The sequence below is a fragment of the Nothobranchius furzeri genome, chromosome 4 (genome assembly GCF_043380555.1).
Source record: "Nothobranchius furzeri strain GRZ-AD chromosome 4, NfurGRZ-RIMD1, whole genome shotgun sequence".
In the NCBI taxonomy this organism is placed as follows: domain Eukaryota; kingdom Metazoa; phylum Chordata; class Actinopteri; order Cyprinodontiformes; family Nothobranchiidae; genus Nothobranchius; species Nothobranchius furzeri.
The window spans coordinates 62,905,020-62,921,848 of record NC_091744.1 but is presented as its reverse complement, the minus strand read 5'-3'; the positions used below and the strand labels follow the sequence as shown (position 1 = coordinate 62,921,848).

Genomic DNA, 16,829 nt, shown 5'->3' with positions numbered 1-16,829 from the left:
AAATTTGCTTTTCCAAATTTAAGGCCTTAAAAATCCTTAAAAATTACAAATAATCCTTAAATCCAGTTTCCAAAGGTCTTAAATTACCAAAGACCCAATAAACAAGATTCTTTCATTTCTATAAAAATTTCGTGAACTTCTAGTTAGTGTTCAGCATTTTTTGTGTACGATGTTGGCGTAAGCGGAACCGTACACATTCAGTTGGTTGTGAAAGGGGACTATTTTTAGATGAGCACATTAGCTGGTTAAGCTAGTGGGACTTTGCGCCATGGGGAGGTTTAATGGTAACTGGATGGCTAATCCCACGTTTGCGACGTGGTTAGCACCGGTTCCAGGCTATAGCTTAAATGTAATTTTAAAAATTTGCTTAAATTTGGTCAAAGTGGCCTTAAAAAGGTCTTAAAAAGTCTTAAATTTGGCTCCCTTAAACCTGCAGATACCCTGATATACATACATATATACACATACGAATACATACTAGGTTATTTTTTTTTCCTTTCATCCCCCCACCCCCCTCCCCTCACACATTTATGTAACGGATCTATGTAAGTTAATCGTTTTATTTTTTATCTCTTTTTTGAAAGTCAATATTGTTTTTGCATTCTTGAGTTCAGTATTCAATTTATTCCACAATTTAACTCCAGATATGGAGACACAATGTTCCTTTACGAGTATCCGATGTCTAGGTATGTTAAATAATTCATGTCCCTTTAAATCATATTTGCTATGTCTTTTTGAAAATCGTTTAATTAATCCTGCAGGTACGTTCCTTTTGTTTGCATTATACATAAATTTTAAAATATTGTAGTCCACCAGATCATAGAATTTTAGTGTTTTTAATTTAATAAATAATGGATTGGGCGGCTCTCTGTAATTGCTTCTTGTGATTATTCTTATTGCTTTCTTCTGTAAGATGTAGATCGAATTTGTGTAAGTTTTATATGTTGTTCCCTAGATTTCAATGCAGTAGTTCAGGTATGGTATGATCAGTGAGTTATATAACAAATATAATGAATTATTATCAAGCAACCCTTTTGCTCTATGTAACAGTGCAATAGTTTTAGATATTTTAGTTTTGACACTGTTTATATGCAGTTTCCAAGACATTTTTTCATCAATGATGACTCCCAGACACTTGACTTCTTTAACTCTTTTAATATTAATCTCATCTATATTTAATAAAATTTCATCATTTGAATTTGTATTACTAAATATCATAAAACAGGATTTATCACTGTTTAATGATAGTTTGTTCCCATCAAGCCATAGTTTAATTTTTTTCATCTCTGTTTGTATCACTTCTATCATCTGCTCAACATTATCTCCTGAATAGTAAAAAGTTGTATCATCTTCAAATAAGGTGCATTTTAATATATTGGATGCCTCAACAATGTCATTTATATAAATGATAAATAGTTTAGGGCCCAATACCGACCCTTGTGGTACACCACAAGTAATGTTATTTATATGTGATTTTGTGTTGTTTATTTGAACATACTGCTGCCTATCGGTAAGATAACTAGTTATCCATTTTAGGGCCATCCCTGTGATGCCATATTTACAAAGTTTTTTAATAAGAATTTTATGATCCACTGTATCAAATGCTTTTTTTAAATCAATAAAGATACTTATGAGATGATTTTTTTTGTCAAGGGCAACACCGTCCATCTTTATGTTTACTTAAACTATTCCTCGATCACTGACTACTGTTAAAGATTTGCATTTGGGTTTTCACTGGTCTGTCCCCTAAACACGACATGCATAACTTGTATGTTCCTGCCACACTTCGCGGCTGTTCTTCAGCTTTTATTTATAATCGTTTAAGAACGTTTACACATAGAATCGGCACGTGTCACAACACCATGCGTGGATTAAATGGTGAATCGGCGGCACATCCCTTGTAAAGACATGAGTAAAAGGAAAGTTACATTTATCATCTGCCAAGTAGCCAATGTGGATATGAAGTTATTTTGAAATGTTCCAGAAATCTGTGCAATACCATCATCAGTGAAATCAGGTAACATGTTGGTATAAGACTCCCCTGTGCATGTTGGGTAATCTGGTTTTGTGTTGGCGTGTTTTTCACGTTCGGTCCTGCCGGTGACTATCTGCTGACTCGGATTTAGACCGCTGATGAGGCAGCAGTCAGGTAGCTTAAAAGCTGTAAGCCATCTTCTCTTGTAGGATTCAGCGTTTAAAGCACCAGGACATCTGATCTGAACCTTTTATGTGTCGACAGAGATGTTCTTTATTTTGGTTTTAATAACCATAGATTCATCTTTCTGCAGAGCTGTTCTTGTTTCTGTTGAAGAAAATACAGAATACACTCAAAACAGCGCAAACCAATAAAACAAAAATACGTATTAAACCGTGTTGTTCTGGTTGCTTTTATTCTACGTACCATGGCTGAAATGTGGACAAGAGCAAGGCATGTGTTTTTAAAATGTGTGTTGAGTCATCTGCACTTTGCTCTCCTGCAGCCTGAAGCTAATAATATTTGACAATCCGCAGCGCAAAGCGAGTGGTACTTTCTGCCTGAGAGAGCATCTCGCCTGAAACAATTTGACTCTAATCAACACATTTACATGTAATAGTAAGGTACGCCTCATGCACCAGTGGATAAGGACAGCCCGAGTCTCTCCACTTAAACAAACTTTGTCCCCTCCCTCGAAAAATATTCCAACATGGATCATTCAGCCAATTTTAAATCATCTTCCTCCATCTTGAACTCTCTCTCTCTCGCTCCTTCTTGGTCCCTCTCAGAGCTGACCCACTTCCATTGGTCATCTCTTCTGTCATCATTAGTATCAAGACGACTGAGGCTCAGCTGCCCCGTTTCTCTGAGGGGAGACACAAGGAACTGGAGGAGCTCCTCACTTCCAGCATTGTGTGTCTTCTCACTTAACATCGTAAAGTCGTTCATTTCCTCTGTCTTGTTTGTGTTCATTTAAAAAGTCATTTTTATTTTAGCTGCAGTTGTTGTGGTTCCATCTTTGCTCGTTAAAATTCTTGAAGAATGCTGCAGTAACACATCCAATCTTTGCTCCTGGGTTGAGACCACCACCCTGCCTGTCTTTCTCTCTCTCTCTCTCTCTCTCACACACACACACACACACACACACACACACACACACACAGAGCCACAGCAAGGAAACTTTCCATGCCATTATAGGTTTTTATCAGAAGTAGGCCAAACCCATAGCCTGGCCCTCTGGCAGGCCTACTGAGCATGCTCAGTTCTGCTGAAGGCTACTTGGTGGGTCAAAACCTCGTTTCATACTTCCACCACATTTCTTATTCTCTAAGTGGGTCTGTTCAGTTCAGACTCCCTGAGCTACAGAAGCAGGGTGACTATGCTTGATGTTGTGCCCGTGCAAAGTAATGAAATTAGAACATGAGTGTGTTATATTTAAGTTTTCTGTCACTGTACTAATCTAATGTCTGACTTACTGTTTTATTAGTCATGTTACATATAAATAAAGTGACACCTTTTGTGTTGTTTGTGAGGTTTTTCCTGGTTTATCAAACAGCCGTCTGTTCCCATAAGGCTCACAACACTCAAGAGTCAGCAGCCGGTACAGGTATTAGGCTCATAATCAACTGTGTTCATCTTTTTTTATTTGTCCTCTGGAAACTGCCTGACTTATAAGACTACTTCATCTGGATTTTATCCAGGGAACACCCATAATATTTATGAACAAGTAGTATTTTCACTAACCAAAGCCAGACTGTATGATTTTATACCTTTTAAAAAGGACATAATACAACTTTTTTTCTTAATTTATAATAGTTCTGTGATTGATACAAAACATGTTTATCAAGTTCTTTGCACTAAATCCCTCTCACATAAAGCTATTTCCACAGTTTTGAGATTTTCAGTACCTTCCAAAATTAGCCATTTCAGGGCTCTGTCACTTTAAAGAGCATCTTTATTGTTCTTTAAAATAGTAGAAAAAACATTATCTAAGGTCAGATATTTACTTTGGTTATCCTTCCAGGTTTTCAGATAACTAGCAGGCGTTTAAAAATACTAAATCAAGGGGCGGGTGCAGACTTCCCTGAAAAACGTGCAGTTTTAGAGTGACGTGACTCATTACGTACCTCAAAGAAAACTTGGAAGACGTGCTTGAATCAGATCATTTTTCGTTGCTGAGGTAACGTCGATTCAACTAGTTTAACGGTAATTAATTTTGATGTATGTTGAGTTTGTACAAACTCCTGTTTGTCTGGACATCATGTTCACGAATTTCCACAACAGAAAATGAATATGAGAAGCATAGAGATCATATTAACATAGAGGCAACATGGGCTGGAGCTTTCTATTGGCGCTGGTGCAACTGCAGGCTGCCATCTTAGATGGGTCACTAGTCGCTCCCAGTGCATTCCTTGGGCTAGGAAAGTCAATAGTAATCCCACATAATCTTTTGTCAATTGTACGCCATTTGTTGCAACCGTAGACTGCACAAAAACAGCATTAGTTGCTCACTCAGCATTGACTCCGATTAGGTTTTGGAGAGTGAGGGACCTATCCAGTATTGCGGCTAAGGGGTTATACCCCATCACTCAGTGTTACCTATACGCATTTTTTTTTCTCGTTCCCACCTCTTGTGCACCACTACCTGTTTGTTGCATAAAAATAGTACATTTGTAAACTTAGTTCTTCTAAAGTAGACCTGTTTTTTATTCTGATTGCTGTTTCAATGTGGGACTACTTTCTTTTGAGCATAATGAGAAAGTAGTAAAGCAGCCCTCACGTGATCATTTTAGACCAATGCTGTACTTGCATTTAATGAACAGGAAGCCAACATAGTGGTGAAAAAATTCCCTGCTCAGGCTACTATAAGCTGAGAAGCTCTGATATTTAGCAGGGGCTTGGAGGCTCCAGGTGTTTTTATTAGTGATGCACCGATATGTCATTTTTGGGCTGATACCGATATCCGATATTAAGGTCACTGCTATGGCCGATAATCAATATTTGCCGATACCAATATACTGACGTTAATGCTTCTAAAATGAAATGAAAATTATTAAAACTGATTTTACGTTATTATGTACACACAATACACACATTTATGTTTCTGTGCTGATTTCATTCACTGTTCACATGACAAAACAATTACACATCACCCCCTCACCTTCTGAAACAGGCAAACATATGAAGACGATATGGAAAAAATATCGGTTGTAAATATCGGCCCAGTTTTATTTATCGAACCGATATCGATATGTTAAAAAATGACTAATATCGGCCGATACTGATATTGATGCCGTTATATTTTCCATCCCTAGTTTTTATTCTACTTTTCATATTTGTGACATCACAAAGTGGCACTTTTTGAAACTACTTGTTTTAGACACATATGTACTAAAACTAAAGACTGACAGAAAAAGAATGAACAGATTTTGTTGGTGTTTGAAGTGTTTATAGATACAGTAGAGTCCCACATGGCAGCACAACAGGATGCAAACGGTGAGTGCCCCTTTTAAAGCTCAGCAGTGGGTGGATTTGAATTTCTTCCCAAACCAAAACATTTTTAAATATAAAAAAGATCCAAAGCCTAAGTTATTCTCTCACCTAAAGGACATCTGTTTTTACAGAGTCCAACTTCATCCTGCCTGTATGTGGTTGCATTCACCATTTCACCTTGTTCTGAACATTTGCATGTTGTGCTATAAAATAAACCTTCTATATAAAAAAACTAAGCAGTCCTTATTGTAAGTTTGTGTTCAGCCAAGACTAGTGCTTTCAACCTTTGCAGAAATCTGAAGGAAAATAGATCACATTATAAATAATGTTATATGAATATCCCAGAAATTTGTACCTTCAATTTAGGTTCGTTATTTTGGTCCTAATAACTTGTGGTTATGGTTACTTGAGGGAGGTCTGTGCATTGACGTCCTCATGTGTCTTCTGGGGCTTTTGGACATGTTCATGCTCAGAATTTTGCATTTTTAAAGAGGAATTGGTGAGTAAAGTGTCTCTGAAGGATGGAGTCAGATGGAGATGGTTCTGTGCACGTTTAAATCTTTAAAAATATATGTGTCATTCACGTGGTCTTTCCAAGTATTCCTTTTTTCACCACCTCTTAGTAACTGTGCACCTGTGATGTTTACAGAAGATCTTCTCACCCTTAAGTGTTTAGCCTTGTTTCTTCTCAAGAGAAGAGCTTGAGTCTTTGTCCTCTGAGACCACCTCTTTATAGGCTTGCTTTTTTGAGCCTCTGGTTCCTTATTTACCAAATTCTTTGTGTGTTTCCTCTCTGTTTCACATTGAACAAAGCTTGATGTTTTGATCCTGCGAGTGCCCCATTTTGCTCCGCCTGATCGTGCTTCAAATACCGCTGATCCAGAATGTTTTAGAGCCGTGTGCTGTCCCCTTAGTAACCTTCAGTCTGGCTGTGATTTGCTGCTGAGAAAGTCCCTCTTTCCTTAGAAGCACAATCTGCCAATTTACACACCAAAACACAACTGAGCCACCTACTATTCTGCTTGAAGCTCGACTTTTTGTTTCATTTCAAAAACGGAAAACTGTCTGGAAGGTGATTTGCTCAAACAAGCATTTAATGAGCAGATCAAACCTCAAACGCTGAAGCATATTTCTGAAATACTCTAAAGTACCCAAGTTTGGCTGAAAATATACCTTAGTGTGTGTGTGTGTGTGTGTGTGTGTGTGTGTGTGTGTGTGTGTGTGTGTGTGTGTGTGTGTGTGTGTGTCAGGATGGGTGAGTCCATTAATGTTAAGTGTTAACTCAGCAGAAATGCTAAATTATCTAAAGGTGTGGTTGACTCGTTTAATCAACTCCTTTGCGGTGGTCTCTAGTGGGAATTAATGCCTTGTAAGTCAAACACAGGGGTGAAAAAGCCCACAAGTGCCTGTATTAGTATGAAGAAGTCAACTGGAAGAGAAAGTAGCTTCAGATGGAGGGATTTGGAGTGTTATGTCCCGATATTTGGGCAACAGCAACATGACTCTGCCGCTGGCTTTGTTTGCGTTGCAATGTTGGTGTTTTATCTCCACAAATGACACAAGCCTGGAGGAGTTCTGCTGTGTGGTGGAGTTGCTAATGCTAACCGTTAGCTTCTAGTCAAGGCATTCTCTGCTGTTTCATGAACGCTAAACCATGAGTGCATCAGTCCATGAATGTGGAGTGACAGTGTGACGTAGATCTGTCAGGATATTCAAATCTGAGTTTTGTCTACTTTCCATTAGAAAAAATGCAGGAAATAGGTGTAGGAGACTATTTTCATGTTCAACCTGCATGAAAAATTCTGAGTGACTGATTATAATCAGAAATAATAATAAAAAAATGTGTTTTGGGTGTTCCGCACCTTTAAATTTCTAACAGAGTTAGTAGATCAATTAATCAGATGACTTTTGCCACTTATTGAATAATCTGGTATGTGCCATGCTCATGCACAATTCGCTAATCACCATTCAGGGACAAGGACGTTAAGTAGAAGTAGAAGTAGAAGTAGAAGTAGAAGTAGAAGAAGAAGAAGAAGGAAGAAGAAGAAGAAGAAGAAGAAACAAAATTTTATATAGCTATTCTCAAGATAAAATCATGAGGTGCTTTACAAGGACAAAAAAAATTTAAATATAAGAAAAGTAAAAATTGTGATTAAAAATGTGAGTAAAGAGATCAATTCAGATGAATCAGAAAACGGTAATCAGTGGAGATCAGTGATAGATATCAGTGGAATGGCAGAATTGGTAGAAAGAGCAGGACGAAGAGAAGGTAGTGATGAAGAATCAACAGGAGGTCACACCAAAGCCAGCCTGAACAAGCTGCTTTTTAAAGGAGCCCACTGATCTCAGGCTCAGGGGGAGAGCGTTCCAGAGTCCGAGGGCCACAGCAGCAAACTATCTGCCCCCTTTGGTCAGTACTAGCTTCCTGCAACTTACTCTTTAGGTTCTTCTGTATAGGTTAAGTTAAGTCCATGTTCTCCTAGCTGGTAAAAATGTTTAGTTAAGCAATCGTGCTATTGCTATTCAATAGTAAAATAGATTGGATAGGGAAGAGATTGGATGAGATGGAATGGGTGAGACCTCATGCTACAACGTGTCATTGTTGGTTTGGACTTGCAGCCTTTAGAATTTGTGAATCTCTGTGCTGCCAAGACTCAAACAGCAGCCAGAACAGTGAAGAGTGGTGGTCCAACCCTTCTGTTTGCATTCTGATCCTCTGGGATGTCACCAAGGCCATTCAGCTTGAAAAATACTGAGGGTTGACTGATCTGCTGACCGGATTTAATGTGAGCGCATTTTTCTTTGATTAGAGCTTCTCTTCTAGAAGTACTTTCAGAAAGAAGTGGCAGCTAAACCAGGGCTTGTTATGATGGGATACTTCAATATTTTCAGGATATTTGATCTACGGAGTGATTTAAGGCAGTTTTGTTTCTTGAGAAAACACCAGTCTGCAAGAGACGTTTCAGCCTTTGAGACTCTTGATAATACACATCTCAAGAAGGGATTACTCAGTTCCCTTCAACTGTGTAACACAGATAGAAACAGCGGAGGAGGTCTCTCTTGCTCTGATCTCCTGGAATCACATTGGGTAGCATCAGTCCTGCTATCTCTGCAATGTATTAAACCTTGTTAGAAAGCCTTTTGACCCAGGAATTCCTCCCAAAACACTTCCTTTCACTAAATCACTGAGTGAGGGTTACTATTCACTGTTCTTGCTGATGTCGCTGGTCTAGTTCAGCGTGTGCTTCTGGATGTGATTACTCATCCAGTCAGGATTAGAAGTGATGCATCTCTGTTTGACACACTCGGATAATTACAGGGGCACGAGATACCAAAGTTCCCCATATGCTCACTATGGTGCACAAGTGAGTGGCCATTTCAGCTTCTCTGGTCAGTGACTCCTAGTGGACCAGCTGGGAGTGGGGCTGTGCATGTATATGGTTTCCTTTCATTATCACTCAGTAGGAGCAGAGGCCCCTACAGAGCACAAGCAAAAAACCCGACGCTGGCTAGTTTTCCTTCATTGCCAACCTCAGGCTTCTTGGTACATGCAGCAGCTCAGAACGCCAGCAGGTAATGTTCTTCACCTCGGTGACAAAGGAGAGAGCGTGGGAGCGTGGGTGGAAGAGGAAAGAACCAGAGACGAGAGCGAGTGGGCAGATAGAAAAAGCTCCTCTGAGAGTGGATAAACATGTGAGCATTTAGTACTTCCTGTCTCTGTCCGACTCTGAGTGGGCAGTTAATGAGCCTGAAAGCTTCATCCTTGACACCTGTCAGCCAAGACTCAAATGATGTCTGTGGTGCAAGATGTAAAGAAGCACTCTTATTGCTCATCAGTTATTGATGCGGAGATTTCATAATAAGAAGGCCTTTTACTTTGCAGCTTCATCTCTTTGTGGTTGTGAAGCTAACAAATCACACTGGACAGCTGGTTTAGGCTCTCTAGTGCGTTATGCATTCACTCCCCTGTTGGGCTGGAACAGAATAAGGTGGGGATGAATCAAATATTCTCTCAAGCTAACCTGGCCGTGACTCACACATCAGACGAAGTTGTGGTAAAATGTGCACATTTTTAGTTGGAATCAGCCTGGATTGATACTCGTGATTTTTACAACATTTGTAACACGGCTGAACAGGGTATGAATTACACTAGGGTTGCACAATATACGGAAAACCTACGATGTTCGATAACAATGATTAATATTGCGATGACGATATTACTTGCGATAAATAAAAACTTAACAGGAACAAAAATAATCAAAAACAAATTTAAAAAATCATTAAAATGAGAAAAGCAAAAGATGTGAGGAAAGGGAAAAAGAAAATGAACAAGAAAAGGCAATCGGTGGATCCAGGGAAAAGCTGAATCAGCAAAAAGAACTGAACAAAGCTAACTCAGGTGTTTGCTAACCATCAAAATTAAGTGCCTTCCGCCTCGAAGGCGGGCATCTAACCTATGAGAACCCACTCATTAGGCCAAATGGGTGAAGAGCTCTATTTGATTTGTTAAAAAACATAATACTTCCGTTTGACTGACAGAATTCATTATGTGTAGCAAACATTTGAGCTGACCATTCATTGCGATATTTATCTGTTCTTTGCGATATGCATCTTGCACATGCTGATATCGCGATAACGATATATTTACGATGTATTGTGCAGCCCTAAATTACACAGAGGCTTTCAGAGGAGCCTGGGATGGGGGGAGTGGGGGGGGGGGGGGTGTTATCCTTACCTTGGCCCCCGAAATATCTTGAAACGGCCCTGGGTGTGGGACTGAATTTTGAAGGTGATCTGAAATGTATCAAATATATAAATATTACATGCTTATAAATTTGTGCTTTAGAAAGTTAACCTGTTTCACCCTAACATCCCCCAATTGGGGACTTCTACAGTTTCATGTCCCAAACATGTACAACTGTCCACCTTCTCCAAACACAACTGAAACCACAATCAAACAGCCTGGATGGGAAACAAGGCCATTTTAAATTGTAATAAATTAAGATACAATGATGTTTGAACTTTATTTTAGAAGAGCATCTGGCCTTCACTGGTGTCTGCTGTGAAAAAAAAAAAACCCTTGAACAAATTTAGATGAGGACCCCTGGAATAAATAAAACAATAGACTAAATTTCCTAAATGGAATTTGAACTCACAACCTCCATCCTGTCCGCACTTTCACACAGGGCTTCTCTTCTAAAATAAAGTTCAAGTATTTTTTTTATCTTAATGTATCAAAATCCAAAAATTGCTTTGTTTACAGTAGGGCTGCACAATATATCGAAAAATTATCGTCATCGTGATAACAGGACGTGTGATAGGCCCATCGCAAAACACAGCAAAAACGGCAATAAATGTTTGGTTCAAACATTTCCATCCGTGTCATACATCAACTTTTTGTAAACCAGCTCTGTTTTTTACGCTGAAGTATTATTTGACCAATCAAATGTAGTCCTTCTGATATGCGGCCAATCAGATGGTCCCGTTCACGTAATACGCCCGCCCCCTACATAGACCCTTTTGGAAAGCAACACCCGAACAGAGTTTGCGGCGCCATTCCCTTGTTCGTTATGCTGGCTGAGAGCAACGAACGCATTTTGTGCTGATGTTTCTGGATTCAGCACTGCTTTCGAACGTGAACGTGACTCCGCTCGGTGTCGTTAATCATTTTTACCAAACTGACTCCGACACGTGCCGGTGAACCAACCCACCTTCATGTCGCTAGTGTTAGTCCCAGGCTCCGGTTAGCTTCCAGCTAAAAGGCTTCAGCGCTCTTCTCCCAGTCCCACCCTGCTAAAGAGTGCCTGGAAAAGTTCCCCCACACAACAAAGTGATTTTTCATTTATGAGCTTTTATAACCTTGTTATTCAGGATAGTTGATTTGCTGCTGCACATAAACTGTCAGTCAGAAGCTCTGCTAGCCGGTTATCTTAAGAGGAGCTAGTTCAATTTGTTAGCTTGTTATCAGAATCATAGTTGCAGTTTCATCATCTGAGCTGCTTTTTAAGATCTAGGTAAACTTGTTCAATTTGGGGTTAAAAACAAACGTTTTCACATATTTTCCATGTAGTTTTTTGCCAGTTCCTCTTCTGAAAGGTAGACAATTGTTTTTCTCTTTCCCTCAGAAAATCTTAATATTCTCCTAGTTTGGCCCAGCACAGTTCACTTCCAAATTACAGCAACAGCCTTATATCATAACCACATATGTGGAGAAAATGCTCAGTAGCAATGAGAGAATTTGCTGTTGCATTTAAGTGATGTTAATTATTATTTAACATTTAAACTTATTTTCTGATATTTTTATTTATTCCAAAAACCCTGGTAAGGGATGTTTTTCTGTATTTGGAGCATCAGAAAACGTTTAATGGTGGTGATGATGTTTTAAAGTCACTGAGAAAGTGCATGCATGCAGTTTGTTGTTTTGCTGCTAATACAGTAGCAGGTGCAGCTGCTAATACAGTAGCAGGTGCAGCTGCATATTTTTTCAATAAAATGTTATGTTGTAATGGAATTCATGCATTAGTTTTTGTTTGCTTTGAACCCAGAGCAGACGTCACACGCCAGACAACATCAACACTGCATACTTTAGTATTTGTTCATTTATCGCGAGTAATATCGATATCGCAATATTAAGCACTGTTATCGAATATCGCAGGTTTTCCTAATATCGTGCAGCCCTAGTTTACAGTCTTAACTGTTTTATTATTAAATAATATTCTTAAATTCTAACAAGACAGAGACCCTGATCACTGCACCCCCGGAACTTCAGCCAAAAATCGAGCAAGAAATTGCCTCTTTTTGCCCATCAGCCAAGGCCAACATTAGAAACCTAGGAGCTATTTTTGATCCTGCTTTAGGTTTAGACTCACACGTCAAAACCATCTCCCGCTCTTGTTTCTTTCAACTGAGAAACATTTCAAAAGTCCGTAAACTGGTTTCTACTGCAGATCTGGAAAAAAATAATCCATGCCTTTGTGTCATCACGCTTAGACTATTGCAATGCTCTTTTTACTGGTCTCAGCAAAACCTCCCTCTCACGCCTTCAAGCCATCCAAAATGCAGCAGCCAGACTCCTAACCAAATCCAGCAGACGAGCTCACATCACCCCAGTTTTACAGTCCCTCCACTGGCTCCCGGTAGAATATAGAATACAGTTTAAAGTTTTAGTCCTGACCTATAGAGCTCTTAACAACCAGGCTCCAAGCTACCTATCTGAGCTTTTATCCCCACACATCACCTCTCAGAACCTTAGATCCACATCTGAAAACCTCCTGGCTGTTCCTCGAACTAGACTGAAAACCAAAGGGGACAGGGCCTTTCAGACTATTGCACCCAGACTTTGTTTAGTCTACCTTCAAATCTCCGTCTTTCTAACACTGTAGAGGTCTTTAAAAATCATCTAAAAACTCACCTTTTCATCCAGGCGTTCCCTCCCTAAATGTTTCAAAAAGATGGCTTTGTTTGGGTTCACACCTTCACTTTGTTTATTATCATGATTTTCTTTTCTACGTTTATCACTGCTATTGGTTTTCTGATGTTCTTATTGGTTACAGGTATTTGCCCTGATCTTTATCATGTTGTACTGCGCTTTGTGATTTATATCTGAGAAAGGCGCTATATAAATAAACTTTTACTTACTTACTTACTTTTGACTGTAGCTGTGCTCGGGGAATGCAAACAACCACTGACACTTGGACATGAAACTCCAAAGGGCCCCAATTGAGAGGCGCCAGGGCCCAAAGAAAAAAGGCCTAGGGCCTAAACGTGTAGTGGAGTAAATCTACCTACATCTTCCTTTTCAAACACTTTTTTTATGTTCTTGTTTTTTATTTGAGTTGGACAGTGCTAGGGCCAATTGGTGCAACATCGTGACATATCCATAGCAGCAGAAATCATTCTCAAAGAAAAGTCCAAGGCTAAATCGTCCAAAGTTGATACCAAAGACATTTCAAGCTAGCTCTGTTCCGGAGCCACCACCATCGTTGTTTTACACCTCTGCCATCATCGTAAAAAATACATAAAAGCAGCTCTTCCGTAATGGTGTTAAGCCAACCCAACGACTGTATTCAAGTACAGAGTGCTATGATTGGCCCAGCCTAAACTTGACAGAGCCAATGGTAGACCTGCTGAAGCTACAAGGGAGTATGGCTACAACACCCGCAGAGCAAAATCTTTTGCTACTGCAACGGTTTGTCTAGATTTATAAGCTAGTATTTGTCACCACTTCACAAAAAGTACCGCTCACTCCTCCAAAGCCTAGTTTATGCTTCTGCGTCAGCTCCACGAGGGAGAGACGCGCACACATTGACAGAGATGTTTGGCTCTCTGACCTCTCCATCTCCTGGGAAGTGTTGGAAAGCAGTTCCCCGCCAGAACAACAGAGGGCGTAGCGCTGCCCTGGGGTATCCTGTCATGTGTCTGGTCCAAAATGGTTTATTTACCATTGTGTTTTTGTATTTCAGATACTTCTAACACGGATGCATTTGTCCTTCATTCTCCTCCACCTCTTCATGCGCTCGCCACCACTAAACCCACGGTTCCCATCATTTTCATTCACGAACAAAACTCTTGCTGCATATCTTTTTACTCCTCCAGTCACGGGTGAATAAAACATTCATATTTTTAGAGTTTTTCCACGAGGTATTCTTCAAGCTGCTCTGTGTCTGCCGCTAGATATCTTCGGCTCTCTTTATGTGTTCGAGGGGGCAAAGGCGGTGCTGTTGACGAAAGTGGTGACCTGACCAATCACTAGCTTGCCTTCTCCGTCTCGTTCGACGGATGTTTAGAAAAGTGGGCTCGACTCCATCCGTTCCCGTGAGCCTGCTGGAGAGCCCTCGCAAGGCCGGATAATGGCTTTGCGTGTCTCCGCAACATTGCAGAAACATAAACTAAACTCAAGTCTCACTCAGAACATTTCAAGAGAAAGTAGTCCTGCTGACCGTACAGAACTGTAGTGTAAATAAAAGTGCATCCTAGTTCGTTTAACCAGTGAGACAGCAGAGTGTGCTTATTTACACTGATTTGTGATTTTCTAACTTTATTTATCCCGTTCTACCACGTTGTAACGGGCCAATAGATGTTTGCTCGGCCCTCCGTAGGAACAGTGGAGCCAGATCACTCCGCTGTGACAACATCAAACAACCTGAGCTTGTTTACCGGGTTCTTCCTACGCTGTTATAAAGCTTAATGACACTCTGCCATAAAATGATGTGCAGCCAGGTTTTTGTTTGAGATTAAACAGACTTTTAATGGCCTTGATATGGCCGTACCCCCTCCCCAAATAGATTCTTGGAACAGAAGTTCCCACTCCTGCTGTAAAGGCTGATGGACTGAGTGTTTCTCCAGTCAAACCCTGGCATGTTTCCTGATTTATAAAGAGGAGATTAGACCAAACGGCAAACACATGTAATCAAAACAACTGCTTAGCCGCTGTGTTGATCTAGACAGAAAACATTTTGAGCCTAAATGGAGAACACCTTAGGCAGTTGATGAAAAGTGTGGTTTTAAATAGTACTTTTTTGTCTTTTTGGTCCAGCCTGAAGCAGTTTGCCTGCAGATAGATGAGTCAGACTTTGTGGGCGTGACAATGACGTTTAGTTTTTATTTGAAAGAAAATGAAAAGAGCTTTGCATTGATTTATTTAGGATGGTTGAAGTTTTGGTTTAAAAGACTTCTGAACTAACTTGAGTGGGCTGTTAGGAAACCATTTATAACGGTTTGTAGCAAAATTTGCATCAAATCTATGAATTGATGCACTTTGCTGTTGCTTTGCTTTTGAGATTTTGACAGTAAAAAGACCTTTCTCCATGAGCCGGCATTCTCAGCAAATGTTTATTCATGAATAAAAAATGTGCTCTCTTGCATGACACAACACACACACAGATGGCTAAACAGCTTAGAATTTCCCCTCTGACACTTTTTTCCTCCCATTTTTGTTGTGATTGGAGCTTCTCTTTCATGACATATTCATCCTACTCTGGTTGGGTCATTATGATCATGTCACAGACACACTATTCCTTTCTTTGTTGTCTCCTGGGGTATGGTGTCCATTCTCTTCCCCCAGGTGGTGGCCAAGTCCCCTGGCTCCATGCTCCAGCATGGGAAGACCTCCCTGGTGGCGCAGACCGCCAAAGAGCTGAATGTTTTTATGCAACCCCCACCGCCCTTTGAAATGGAAGCTTAATGTATTATTAATGTTGGAGAACAGGCCAAGGTAGCGCACAAATCACTGGTGGTCTAATTTCCAAATGACCCTTTAAGGACATAATAAAGGGTCATTTCTGTCAAGGCTTGGTGACTTTGAGAGCTGATGTACATCCTGAAATCTTTGGTGTTGTTAAAGAGGAAAATGAGCCAGAGTGTCTCTGAGAGTCTTTGTGCACCACTGACTGACCCAGCAGGTTGAGGAGCTGTTTGGCTTCTTGAAGTCATTGTGTAGGCTTAGCTGCAGGCTCCCTGCTGAACCTACTTGATATTCACTTCTTTCTATCACCTCATCTTTTTGAATCCTCGTCTAGTTAGCATAATAAAATCCAGAATGAAAGTTTAGATATTTGTGGATCTTAACAGTTTTTCCTCTCCCTTGTCAAAGTCACCCAAAGCATTGGTTTGACTCTTGCAGGCTTCTTTTCCTGACATGCCTCAGCCATTCCCCCTGTCAGGACTTGCTTAAGTATGAGCCAGAGGGAGGAGGTGCATCTTCCATTCAGGTTTAAAGCTGTAAATGCCTGAAATAGCAGTCACTGATGGAATAAATGCATGTGTGTCTGTTTTTCTGCTACCGGACACACGCCAGAGTAAACAGATAGGAATAAAATGTTTAAATCTGACATATCCGTGCTTCAGCAGCTTCTTGTTTTTAATCATTTGTGTTTAGTTTTGACATTTGCAACAAAAAAACGAGTTCATGTGTAGGTTTATTATTATTATTATTATTGATCCAGGTGAGGCGCACTGGTTCTCTGGTTTGAAGCAGTGCTCTAGCGCCACTGGCCACCATGCTCGCCTTACATCCGGCCTGCTGGTGACATCATCGCCTCTCGGGTTTCCACTACTGGCGCACGCGGCGCAGCAGACTCAGAGCAGTCAGCGCGAGCCCTTCTGCCCCGCCAGCCCAGCCCAGCAGCAGCAGGGGAGGACTGAGAGGAGAGCGCCCATTGCAGGGCACGCTTTTGTAAACTATTCAGCTGCAGCTCCCGTTTGGCCCGACGCACACATCTGGATAACATCTGCGGTTATTCGCTCACCTGCGCGGCTCCTTTTTCTCCCCTCCTCCTCATCCAGGACCTTCATCAAGCCTTTCTTTGTGAGTAGCGTCACCGGACTCGCACCCAGCGCCGCAATCACCGCTGCTGTTAATTGT

General features: G+C 40.5%; 1 protein-coding gene across 20 annotated transcripts in view; it reads left to right on the top strand.

Annotated features, from left to right (window-relative positions):
- The window catches only part of LOC107388605 (pleckstrin homology domain-containing family A member 5), a 121,890-nt gene that overhangs the window by 39,002 nt on the left and 66,059 nt on the right, over positions 1-16,829 (top strand). The window contains exon 1 of one of the 20 annotated variants that reach the window (XM_015964184.3): positions 12,946-16,772. The exons of the other annotated variants lie outside the window; for them this stretch is intronic. The gene's annotated coding sequence lies outside the window, so the exon portion shown is untranslated. Of the gene's footprint in view, positions 1-12,945; positions 16,773-16,829 lie in introns of those variants that run through there. 20 annotated transcript variants of the gene reach the window in all.